The sequence below is a fragment of the Microcaecilia unicolor genome, chromosome 14 (genome assembly GCF_901765095.1).
Source record: "Microcaecilia unicolor chromosome 14, aMicUni1.1, whole genome shotgun sequence".
In the NCBI taxonomy this organism is placed as follows: domain Eukaryota; kingdom Metazoa; phylum Chordata; class Amphibia; order Gymnophiona; family Siphonopidae; genus Microcaecilia; species Microcaecilia unicolor.
The window spans coordinates 27299250-27312125 of record NC_044044.1 but is presented as its reverse complement, the minus strand read 5'-3'; positions in this window follow the sequence as shown (position 1 = coordinate 27312125).

The following is a 12876-nucleotide window of genomic DNA, read 5'->3' as shown; positions in this document are numbered from 1 at the left end:
CTACTTGGAATGAAAGTCTATCTCCTGCATATTTATCGTGGATATCCTGAAAACCTGATTGGTTGGATTTTCATCCGAAGACTGGGGTTGAGAAGCATTGATCTAAGGTGCAAATGATCAGGGTCTGATTTTCAGCTTCACATTCCCAAACTTGGCCCTGGAGGCACCCCAGCCAGTCAGGTTTTCAGGATATCCACAATGAATATTCATGAGGGATATTTGCACGCCAAGGAGGCATGAATATTCATTGTACATATCCTTAAAAAACAGACTGGCTGGGGTGCCTTCAGGACCAAGTCTTGGAACCACTGTTCTACTTAATTGCGAGGGGCCTCTTAAATGTTACAGCTTAGGGACCACGGTACGCATAAATCCGGCCCTGTAAGTGATGCAGAGAAAGATGTCGATCAAGGTGTATTATATGGAAATCTTTCTTCAAGGAGACTGGGGTGGATATGTGGAAAAGTATTCCACAGGGAGTGATGGAGGCCAGAACAGTAACAGACCGATGGTCCATCTAGCCCAGTATCCTGCTTCCAACAGTGGCCAATGCAGGTCACAAGTACCCGGCAGAAACCCAAGTAGTAGCAACATTCCAGAACCTTAAAGAGTATCAAGATTCCGGAATGCCAAAGAATAGCAAGATTCCATGCAGAATCTCAAAGACTAGCAACATTGCATCTGGCAGAAACACAAAGAGTAGCAACATTCCAGAACCCCCAACAAGATTCTGGAATCCCCAAGAATAGCAAGATTCCATGCAGAATCTCAAAGACTAGCAACATTGTATCTGGCAGAAACCCAAAGAGTAGCAACATTCCAGAACCCCAAAGAGTCACAAGATTCTATGCTACCAATCCCAGGGACAAGCAATAGCTTTCCCCATTTCTATCTTGACAGCTAAACTCAGGCCCCCATCAAAAAAAATCAGCTCTGGTGAAAGGTAAATTACAGCTCAGGTTCAACAGGTATTTTCCCGGACAGGGGCGTAGCCATGGGTAGGCCCACTCAGCAGCAGTGCACTCTCGTCAGCGCCAGCATCGGGAAAGCAGGCTGGACTCCTGCGGTCCTGCGTCTCCCTCTCTTCTTGCTGCTCTCGTTTCAATGGGTCCCGGCAGCGGCAACAATCCCCACATATGACCTGCCGCTGCCCCGGAAGCCTCCCCTCTGCCACGTCCAGAGCAACTTCCTGTTTCTGTCTCGGCGAGACGCAGCAGAGGGGTGGCTTCCGGGTTAGCGGCAGGCAGAGCCTAACTTGGTGTCCAAGGATTACCTTCCGACCCAGAGTTTGTCCACTGCATTAACGCCTTTTGCGTTCACCTGTTTTCCCCACCACCAGTCTAAAAGGGTGTTTGTACTACCTTACGATCTTCTCTCAAGCTATAAAATTATAGCTCCTGAGGCAGGCCCCGTTGCCGAAACATGGTGCCATGTGGAGTTCAACTTCGTCATACAATAAAGAGCATATCTCTTCAGCCTGTCTCCTTGGCCTCCTCTCCTCTTCCCCCACTCTCCGTCTCTGTTGACAACGCCCTCATCCTCCCCGTCTTGTCAGCCCGCAATCTCGGAGTCATTTTCGACTCCTCCCTCTCCTTCTCTGCCCATATCCAGCAGACAGCTAAGACCTGTCGCTTCTTCCTCTATAATATTAGCAAAATCCGCCCATTCCTCTCTGTACAGACCACCCGAACCCTCGTCCACTCACTCGTTACCTCTCGTCTTGACTATTGCAACCTTCTCCTCGCTGGTCTCCCGCTTAGCCACCTATCCCCCCTTCAATCTGTCCAAAATTCCGCCGCACGTCTTATCTACCCGCGTGAACCGAAACTCTCATATCACCCCTCTCCTCAAGTCGCTTCACTGGCTCCCGATCCGCTACCGTATACAGTTCAAGCTTCTCCTAATGACCTTCAAATGCACTCAATCTGCAGCCCCCCATTACCTCTCTTCCCTCCTCTCCCCCTATGTCCCCACCCGTAACCTCCGCTCTCAGGACAAATCACTCCTATCTGTACCCTTCTCCACCACCGCTAACTCCAGACTCCGCCCCTTCTGCCTCGCATCACCTTATGCCTGGAACAGACTCCCCGAGCCCATACGCCATGCGCCCTCCCTGCCCATCTTCAAGTCCTTACTCAAAGCCCATCTCTTCTCCCTTGCTTTTGGCGCTTAACCGACCTTCCCCATTCATGATACCTACACTGACTACATAGCTTGTTACCTTTAGATTGTAAGCTCTCTTGAGCAGGGACTGTCCTTCCCCATGTATTAACTTGTACAGCGCTGCATAACCATTGTAGCGCTATAGAAATGCTAAGTAGTAGTAGTAGTAGTTGTTGATCACTCAAGGGATCCAGTTTCTCCACCTCGGTGGTTGACCCCTGCTCTAAGCACTTTGCCTACTGCTCAACTCTCCAAAGGAAGAATGGGACAGAGGCTGATTAGGCTAAGAGGCCTTCATCTGCCTTCACTTTCTATTTTTCAAATATAACCCCAAGGATTCCATCCTCACAGAGATTAAGAGGGAACAGTTATGTAACAAGCTACTTCAAGGTCAGCCAGGAATTGGTGGCAACAGTGAAATGGAAGTCCCAGGTCTCCAGGTGCTTCATTAGGGGAAGCCGCCCCCCCCCCCCCACTTCAAAATTCTCACACACGGCAAGAAGCGCGGCCCAGAAACAGGAGGGCACGTTGATCCGGTCCGGGTTTTGTAAAACCCAGACCGGCTCAATCTGTCCTCCTCTTTCTGGAGCCATAGGGTAACCTGCCCTACATTCCAGTTAACATGGACAGGGCAGTGGCTGTTTCCATTGAACAGCGGCAGGGTTAAAAGCACTTTGATGCGGCCTGCGCCGGACGCCGCCCCGTTCACATGGGTTACATCTGAAAGAAATTGTCTTCAGAGCTGTGTTGTGTCAACAGAATTAAACACACGTTTAGATGTATACATATATACACACACACACAAACGTACACACCTCATTTGGACACTCCGCTGCTGCTGTTATTATGACGTTGTGTTACAGTGACTGTCTCTCTCTCACCGGTCTCGCTCTTTTTATTCAGTGCCCGTCTCACCCTCTTCCACTTACTCTTCACATCTATAGGTCACAGCGTAAAAGCATATAAGTTATTTTCTTATCAATTTCTTAACTGTTTCAATTGTTTATGTTAACAAGTAGACAGTATATAAGAATTGTAATACATAAATAAAGTCATTAGCAATTAAGCAAACAGGAAAAGGCAATCTCCACTTTCATTTTCCCTTCTTATAAGTTCCTGCTGTCAGTGGGAGTCCTCCTTCCACCCCCTCCCTCCCCGCAAGCAAGTGGGTCCCGCATCATGGTGTACCTAGTCTGTCTGTGCCGCAGTGGCGTAGCCACAGGTGGGCCTGGGTGGGCCAGGGCCCACCCACTTAGGGCTCAGGCCCACCCAACAGTAGCACACGTTTAGCAGTAGCTGGTGGGTGTCTCAAGCTCCACCAGCTGAAGACTTCCTCCGGATGGTAACGAAAATGTTACTGTCCACGATACCAGCACCTACGCATGCTTGGTAGGGGGGGGAGAACACTTGGTGCCCACCCACTTCTAGCCTAGGCCCACCCAAAATCTGTTGTCTGGCTACGCCCTGAGTACTCTGAAGGACAGAGAGGTTATAAGCCCCCCTCCCTCCACACGCACTCCATAGGAAGGCTAGGGGGAGGCAGGAGACAAGAGTTGTGGACTGTAACCACCTCATCTCTGCCAAGATGAGAATTTTGAAGGCAAAAAAGGGAGGGGGTATTGATGCCAACCCCCTCCTCTCCATAGCTTTTTTTTCTTTCATTCTCTCTCTTTTCTTTGTAAGAATATTTCATAAAATGAAGCTGCTAGAGCACAGATTAAAGAAGAGGGAATGGAATGGACAGCATGCTGGGAATGGGACACTGTATAGCCTTGGAAATTTCTACCCCCCCAAAACCCCCCTGCAATGGGGAATGTTTATCTGAAAGGAAGGGTGAGGAATATCACATCCACCAGGCAACTTAGATCCCAGACAACCCCCCCCCCCCCCCACCCACCCACCACCACAAACACCGAGATCTGACACCCCTTCCCACCACAAATATGCAAAGTACAATATACCAGCTTCCAAATCACGCAAACCTTACCCACCCACCCCCCATACACACCAAGGGCGTAGACAAATACTCCATTTTGGGTGGGCATCCCATCTGGCATCTTTCCTTCACTCCCTCACCCAGGCAACCAATAATTTCTCATTTCCACCCTCCCCTGCATCATTTTCAAGTGACTCATATCCACTGCTCTCACCGGTCCAGAGCCTTCCCTCTGACCTGGTACCACTATTGTGAAAACCGGAAGTCCCATCAGAGGGAAGGCTCTGGCTGGCATGCGTTGTGGGTATGAGCTGCTGTTCACGAAAAAACTGAAAGATTGAAAAGGTACAGAGTTTGGGGGGGGGGGGAGGGGTTGAGTTGACAGCTGCCAAAATGCCTGGGGGGGAAGGGGAGGGAGAGATGCCGGGAGTCTTCTGGTGAAGAGGCTTGAGGAGCCTCGCCAGTCACATCGGAGATGTGCCACTTATGGGTGGGCCTGTGCCCACCCAGGCCCACCTGTGGCTACGCCACTGATACACACAAAGGGGCTCATTTTCCATATAGAAAAGCAGACAAAAGGTGGCACAAACTGACAGCTGGACTTTTGTCTCACAAAAACGACCAAATTACTATTTTCAAAACTTATTTTTTAGACATTTTTCTAAACTGTTCATCTGCAGTGCTGGGGGCGCGTTAAGGGCTGGGTTTGGGTGTTCCTAACACTCGGATGTTTTTCTGCCATAATGGAAAACAACCAGGTTCACCACTTGATTTTTTGGCCCTTTTCAGCAAAACATCCAAAGTCGAATTTAGACATCATAGCAAAACTGCCCCGCCATGCGTGACATTCTCAGATCCCAAGTCCACACAAAACCTTCCATCTTTTCCCCACCACCAACACGCAAAGCCTGACCCCTCTTCATATCACAAATGCGCAAAACTCTAACGTCTGGTAACCGGGCCGTGCATTCAGGCCAACCAGTCTAATCCGTTTGGCTACCAACGCTAATGACACGAGTCCAGGCTGTCTCTTCTCTTTGGAAGTGGGGCCAGGCAGAGAGGATGGGGAGTCTCCCCCCAATACTGTGCTCCTGGCTTGTGACCCATCTTTCCGTCCACATGGCCAACAATATTAACCAGCAATTCTAGAGGCCGATGTGAGGGTGGAGATGGGGAAAGGGAAAACTATGGGTTTGTCCAATAGAGACTGGGGAGAAAGGGGTGGCAGAGGCTTTGGGGGAAAGCAGGAAACAGGAGGACAGCAACCCTTGCTGATACACAAGCCAAACGAACACAGCAAGGGTGACCATAGACAGAGCGTCAGACGATGATCGAACCAATCTTCTTTATTTTGATATCCAAAACTCAACTCGAATCGTGTTTCGGCCTAAAAGGCCTTCCTCGGAATTCTTCTGGTGTTATATCGATACTTAGCTAGGCTTAAAATGGAATGCAGATGATGTCTGATATCTGGATTCTTTCGGTAGAAAACTTGTCCAAATGCTTGAACTCTCTAGAGTGCAAACAAGAAGTTAGGGAAAAAAAAAAAGACCAGTCAAAAATTAAAAAGCAAAGCAGATCAGAATGACCTCACTAGGATTTAAAGCAGCCAAGTGATCTAGAGAGTCTTTGGTTCCTGGAGTCCAGGCAAACTTCTACTTTCTCCCAGCCCTTTGGGCCCGAGGTCGTGGACATCACCCATGACACTAGGAATGAGCACTGAGACCCACCTTCACAGCAGTGACCCTTTTCAGGTCTACACTGTAATTTTTGCTGGAAGTCTAAATTTGATAGAATACCTATATAAGCACATAAGTATTGCCACACTGGGACAGACCAAAGGTCCATCAAGCCCAGTATCCTGTTTCCAACAGTGGCCAATACCTGGCAAGATCCCAGAAAAGCTCAATACATTTTATGCTGCTTAGCCCAGAAATAAGCAGTGGATTTTCCTCAAGTCAATTTAATAATGGTCTATGGACTCTTCCTTTTGGAAGCCATCCAGACCCTTTTTATACCCCGCTAAGCTAACCGCCTTTACCACATTCTCTGGCAACGAGTTCCAGAGTTTAATTACATGTTGAGTGAAGAAAGATTTTCTGTGATTCGTTTTAAATGTACTACTTTGTAGCTTCATCGCATGCCCCCTAGTCCTAGTATTTTTGGAAAGAGTAAACAAACTCTTCACATCTACCCGTTCCACTCCACTCATTATTTTAGAGACTTCTATCATATCTCCCCTCAGCCGACTCTTTTCCAAGCTAGACGCTTCAGCCTTTCCTCATAGGGAAGTCGTCCCATCCCCTTTATCATTTTCGTCGCCCTTCTCTGTACCTGCTACATTCCTCTTTCAGAAGGCACCTGAACCCTGTGTCCAGGACACAGGGACACAGCCGAACATTGTGTCCACACAGCACAAGTGCATTTCCACAAGCAAGCAGAGGCACAGATATTCAGGGCCAGTTCACAATGCAGAAATCAATCTGTGACTTTCTTGGCACAGGAAGGGGCAAAGAAGGGCGGTTCCGCCCGTCAATATCCCTGTGTCCCAGCCAAGCAGGAAGCGCGTTCCCTATCCCCCCACCTCCACCATATCCCCTGCCCGCTTTCATCCTTCTTCCCAGAGGTCGTAGAGGTCACTGCACATCTTGCAGGAGGAAGGAATCGGAGAAGAACCACACCCGGCCCATTGCAGGAGCTACAGGAAGAGAAGAGGTCCTCCTGATTATATCCTGGCTGTATGCCCTGACTGGGAGTGTGTGGGGGGGGGGGGGGGGGGAGAGGCATCTTATCTTCCCCCTAAAGGCTCTTCCTGCCAAGTGAAGGGAGGAGAGTGATCTGACCATGTAGTTCCCCCTCTCTTCTCAGCCCAAAGCACATGGAGGTGAGGTTGCCAACTGGTTCCGTAAAAAGCAAAAAATAAATATATAAAGTAAAATAACAATCAAACCAAGATAACCCAGTCTTGAATATGATCCTTTACATACATTGTCTTGCAACTCCAATATTCCTACTGGCTTCTGCTAGAAGAGCATGCAGTGGGGGAGAAGGGGGACAAAGACAGGGTTAGTGGTAAGAAACAGGGTAATCCAAAGTCTGAGATGTACGTCTTACTTTTTGACGTGAAAAGACGGCTTCATATCAAGTTTATGGATGGCTTTAAACCAAGTCCCTGGGGAAAGACTATTTGAAACCCGCGGTGTTGAGAGTGAAGCGACAAGTCAAAAAAACCTTTTAGAGATAAGTTCACATTTTGATTTATTTATTTGAGTAGGAGCACTATTGAAACAGATAATCAGGCTTATTTTCGAAAGTGATCGCCGGCAATTTCCCAACATAAATCGGGAGATGGCTGGTGATCTCTCAAAAGCGGCAAAATCGGTATAATCGAAAGCGGCGTTTTTGACAGCATCGCCGCTTTCCCGGCGAAAGTTCGAGGGGGCGTGTCGGCAGCTTAGTGAAGGCGGGGCATGGGCGGGCATGGGCATAGCTACCAGATGGCCGGCTTTTTCGGATAATAGAAAAAAAAAAGCGGCATTAATCAGTATTTCGCTGGGTTTACTTGGTCCTTTTATTTCCATGACCAAGCCTCAAAAAGGTGCCCCAACTCACCTGATGACCACCGGAGGGAATGGGGGATGACCTCCCCGTACTCCTTCAGTGGTCGCCAACCCCCTCCCACACTAAAAATATTAAAATCAAAACCTTTTTTTACCAGCCTGTATGCCAGCCTCAAATGTCATACCCAGCTCCCTGACAGCAGTATGCAAGTCCCTGGAGCAGTTTTTAATGGGTGCAGTGCACTTCAGGCAGGCAGACCCAGGTCCATCCCTTCCCTACCTGTTACACTTGTGGTGCTAAGTGTTGAGCCCTCCAACCCCCCCCCCCCCCAAAAAAAAAAACCCACTGTACCCACATGTAAGTGCCCCCTTCAACCATAAGGGCTATGGTAATGGTGTAGAGCTGTGGGGAGTGGATTTGGGGGGGATTTGGGGGGCTCAGCACCCAAGGTAAGGGAGCTATGCACCTGGGAGGTATTCGTATATTTTATAAAAATTTTTAGAAGTGCCCCCTAGGGTGCCCGGTTGCTGTCCTGGCATGTCAGGGGGGCCAGTGCACTAAAAATGCTGGCTCCTCCCATGACCAAATGCCTTGGATTTCGCTGGGTTTGAGATGGCCGGCATTTTTTTCCATTATCGCTGAAAAACAAAACCGGCCATCTCAAACCCGGCAAACTCTGGCATTTGGCCGGGCTAAACCGTATTATCGAAAGAAAAGATGGCCGGCCATCTTTTTCGATAATACGGTTCCGGCCAGCTGTAGCGCAGCCACCAAAATAGATCAATAGCACATACAGAAAATTAAGAGAAGCCCGATGAAAGAGGTGCTATACCACTTGGCAAAAGAAATATATTGCCTAAAAATAAGTAGTTTTTGCTGAGGACACTCATATATATATATATATATATATATATATATATATATATATATATATAAAGTAAAAAAGTAACAAAAGAAAAAAAGAACAGAAAAAAGTATTAATAGAAATTGCTGAGCACTGTCTTTATGCATACAATAGAAACATCGGGGTCTGTATTGCTGTTAAATACGTGTATGTAGCAGCGACTAGGCTTGGTTCTAGTTTATGACCTCACCCCAAAGCAGGGACAGAGGAGTCAGATCCCCAGGAAATAGTTTGCAGGCCTGGATTTGCCCTATTGCATGCTGGGACTTGTAGTTCCAATGTTCATATATAGTCTGGGGTTAAACAAGGCATGCCCTGAGCACCTGAAACCCTAAACAATCCAACTAAAACAACCCTTGACTGTATGTACAGCTTTAAAAAAAAAAAAAAAAAAAATCTCAAAATTATTGTTTTTCAGCTACATCATAGCACCACCACTTGCAGGTCATGCTACAGCCCTGATTAGACATGTGGCTAACAGAAGAAAGGACCTAGTGAAGCTTGAGGAATGATTGGAATTTGTCAGCTGAGATTTAATGCTAAAAAAATGCAGGGTCATGCATTAGGGCTGCAAAAACCCGAGCGAACCGAACGGCCACAGTTTAGGGGGAGGAAGAACTTTCGTGCAGGAAAGAGGAGCGGGACTTGGGTGTGATCATAGGTGATGATCTTAAAGTGGCCATACAGGTGGACAAGGTGACAGTGAAAGCTAGAAGGATGCTTGGGTGCATAGCGAGAGGAATGGCCAGTAGGGAATAAGAGGTGATGATGACTCTGTAGAGTAGAGGATGACCAAAGATGATTCACCACTGAAGACTTGAGTCCAACCGTATTTATAAGTAAAATAAGGACCTGACATGGGCCGTGTTTCAACACATGCAAGCGCCTACATCAGGGGTCAAATTAAATACTCCAGATGAAAGCACGGAGCCAGAGCTCTGCTGGTATGCGAAGCCGTCACTTTTCGAGACGCATTAACACTAAAATCTAATGGATAAACACTTGCAACGACTGCCGGTGTCAGGTCCTTATTTTACTTATACTAATAAAGACTGTTGGACTCAAGTCTCCAGTGGTGAATCGTCTTTGGTCAACCTCTACTTTCACCTGCTGTGATTCGTCATCGTAGAGGATTCCCCCTGTTTTGCCCCTTTGGATGACTCTGTAGAGACCTTGTTTAGAATATTCTGTACAATTCTAGAGATTGAACCCTCAAAAAAATGTAAACAAGATTGAGTTGGTCCAGAGGGCAGCAACTCGTATGGTCAGCGGTCTTCATCATGAAGCATTTAGAGACAGACTTAAAGATCTCAATATGTTTATTTTCAAAGAAAGGTGGAATAGGAGAGATATGATAGAGATGTTCACATATCTATGTGGCATAAATGCACTGGAGGCAAGTCTCTTTCAATTGAAAGGAAGCTCTGGAATGAGGAGCATAGGATGAAGGTTGTAACCAGGTACCTCTAAGTGCAGCCAAGGATAGAACAATCTCCTCCAGCCACGGACTCCCGGTACAGTCAAGAAATAAATGTCTACCAGCAACTTCAATCTTAAGGACTTTATTCCATGCAGGTTTCTAGTAGACCTGATACACAGTTCCAACAGCAGCATTCACCTTTAATCTTAAGCACATGTAAGCCACCTAAAAGTGTGTGGCAAATAGTCCCATTTAAGCAGTAGGCTATCAGCACATATCAGGATTCAATACAGGCTCACAGTCAGCTCCAGTCTGGGCTCATTATCCAGTGCACAGTAACAGTAGTTCAATTCCAAATAGAAGCAGTTCATTCAGTCATCATCACAGTTAAACCACAAAGCAGAAGTTTCTACCTTCAGGAGGGTTCAATACCTTAGGGACTTCTCATACCCAAGGGATTTCACCCTGCATCAGCTTCACTGGTAGATTCAATACTTTAGGGACCTCTCTTACCCAAGGGTTTTCAGCCTACAACTGCTTCTCTCTCTTGGGACTCCTTCCCACCTGCCTAATCAATCCCTGGCTTCTGCTACCACAACCATACCAGCTGAGTTAAGCATTAGACTAATGATGAGCTCCTGCACACAGGGTTTCCTATCTCTCTTTCCCCCTAGTGGCAGCCCATCTACACATCCTGCCAGCTTACACCCATGTCTTCCCCCATTGCAGCTAGGAGTCCATTCCGGGTTCCTCATCTCACCCCCTGGCTCCTTGCCTGCAATGCCTTCTGGGACTTGTATTTCAGACTGACACTGCCTTAACCCAACTATCCTGGATGTGACTTTATCACAAGGTAAAAGTGGACAGACTCAGGAGCGACCTGAGCAAATACTTCTTCTCAGGAAGTGTGGTGAATTTGTGGAACAGCCTCTCGGTGGAAGTGGTGTTGACAAAAACAGTGTCTGAATTTAAGAGCGCTTGGGACAAGTACATAGGATTAAGGGAGTGATAGGGAGAGTAGATGGCATGGCTGGGCAGACTGGATAGGCTAGATGGTCTTTATCTCTCTTCATTTTTCTATGTTTCTACGTTTCATCTACGCATTTTCCCAACAAGAGCAGGTTTGGGGAAATCCTGTTTCTGTCTTTCCAGTTTCTTCCTGATGTTCTTCCATAGGTTTTGAGGGGGAAGTTGAGCACCTCTAAATGAGAGAGACCGGGGGCCTTTCATTCTTGCATATACTTCCATAGGGGCAGGCTGATACTCCCCCATCTGCTCCTGAGCTTTGAAGAACTTCCATTAGTTTCAGCAGATTTCCTGAGGTCTTTGCAACATGTCCTCAATCCCACTCCCCACATTTCATAGAGCCCCTCACAACCAGCTCCTGAAATTGGTTCTCCAAAATATGATTAATGTCTCAGATTCCATTGGTTCCTAAGAAGGGGGGAAAAGTAATGTCTACATTCCCATTAGTTCCTGAGCTCAGAACGGAGAACGTTTTGTGCGCCATTACCTGCAAATTGTTAGATGAGTTCTCTTGAGAACTACCGTCTAGTAAGTACCGGCATTTTTTAAAAATCTTCCCACCAAGACTCACCACCAGCATCGCTTGTCTCAACGATCTTAGCCTGAGTTGAGACATTTGCTACGTTAACAGCATTAAGAGACTCCTGAGGCAGGCCCGTTGGCTGAAACACAGCCGTGTCAAGTCTGTAATTCATTCAACAAACTCTGTACTCAAGAGCATTGTCCAGTCTTCCTTTTTGAGTCACCTTCGCTGTTTCTTGTTAATTGCAAGCCTACAAGGGTTTTTGTTCTTTTGTGCATTGCTCAACTCAGAACGCCATTTACTGAATCTAATCCTTAATTCTCTTTAGTAAAAGGGCTCCTTTGTTGATTTACACCATCTGGGTTTGTATTATGGTAATACCAAAGAAAGAAAGAAATCCCAGTGTGGATTGGGACAGACCAGGGTTATCTCCTTAGTGTGACTTAACAAGTAGGAAAAATGATGGAAGATGGTGCCATCTTCTACATAAACCAACTCATTGAGGCTTTAGGACAAGAATCTGTGTGGTCAGATGGACAAACAGACATTCAGCGCGAAGAAAAGGAGAGGAGAGGAGAGCTGAAGTTAGAATGGATTCCTCCATCAGAGCTCATTAAATTCTGATAATTACCAACTAAAACCAACGTCTGCCATCAATCAGTTGTAAACCCTGCCAGGATGAGTAAGGAGAGAGCAAGGATGAACCCATGAAGATGGCAAATAAACACAGAAACACGGGGAGGAAGAATAACCCCCCCCCCCCACCCCTCCGACACACATAGAGAGTTCTGTCAAGGCACCTCATTGCTGCCCTGAAGCAGCCCCTAATATTTCAGTCCTGAGACCCCACATTCAGCTCTGCTCAATGGACCTCATCCAGATCTTTCTGATTCTCTCTCTCTCCCTGTCTCTGTGTTGGAATCCTCTCTGTATTTAGCCATCCCTGCTCCCTTCCCTTCTTCCAGCTGGGTTTCATCCACAGGCCTCTTACCTCATCTACCATCTGTTAAAAAATACTCAATACCACTATTGTCTCTTCTCCAAGTCAGAGAACAGATCAAACCTTTCTCTTCCATATGTGGGGAGAGGAGCTTGGGGGCAGGGGGATGTCATTGCAAGGAGGGCAATGCATTGGCAGAACTGTGTATGAGGGGGTCTCGGTACTAGAATAGCAGGGGGTGCTGCAGGGCAGGAGTGAGGTGCATTGGCAGAGCTGTATATAGGGGGTCTCGGTTCTGGAATAGCAGGAGGTGCTGCAGGGCAGGAATGAGGTGCATTGGCAGAGCTGTGTATAGGGGGTCTCGGTTCTGGAATAGCAGGAGGTGCTGCAGGGCAGGAGTGAG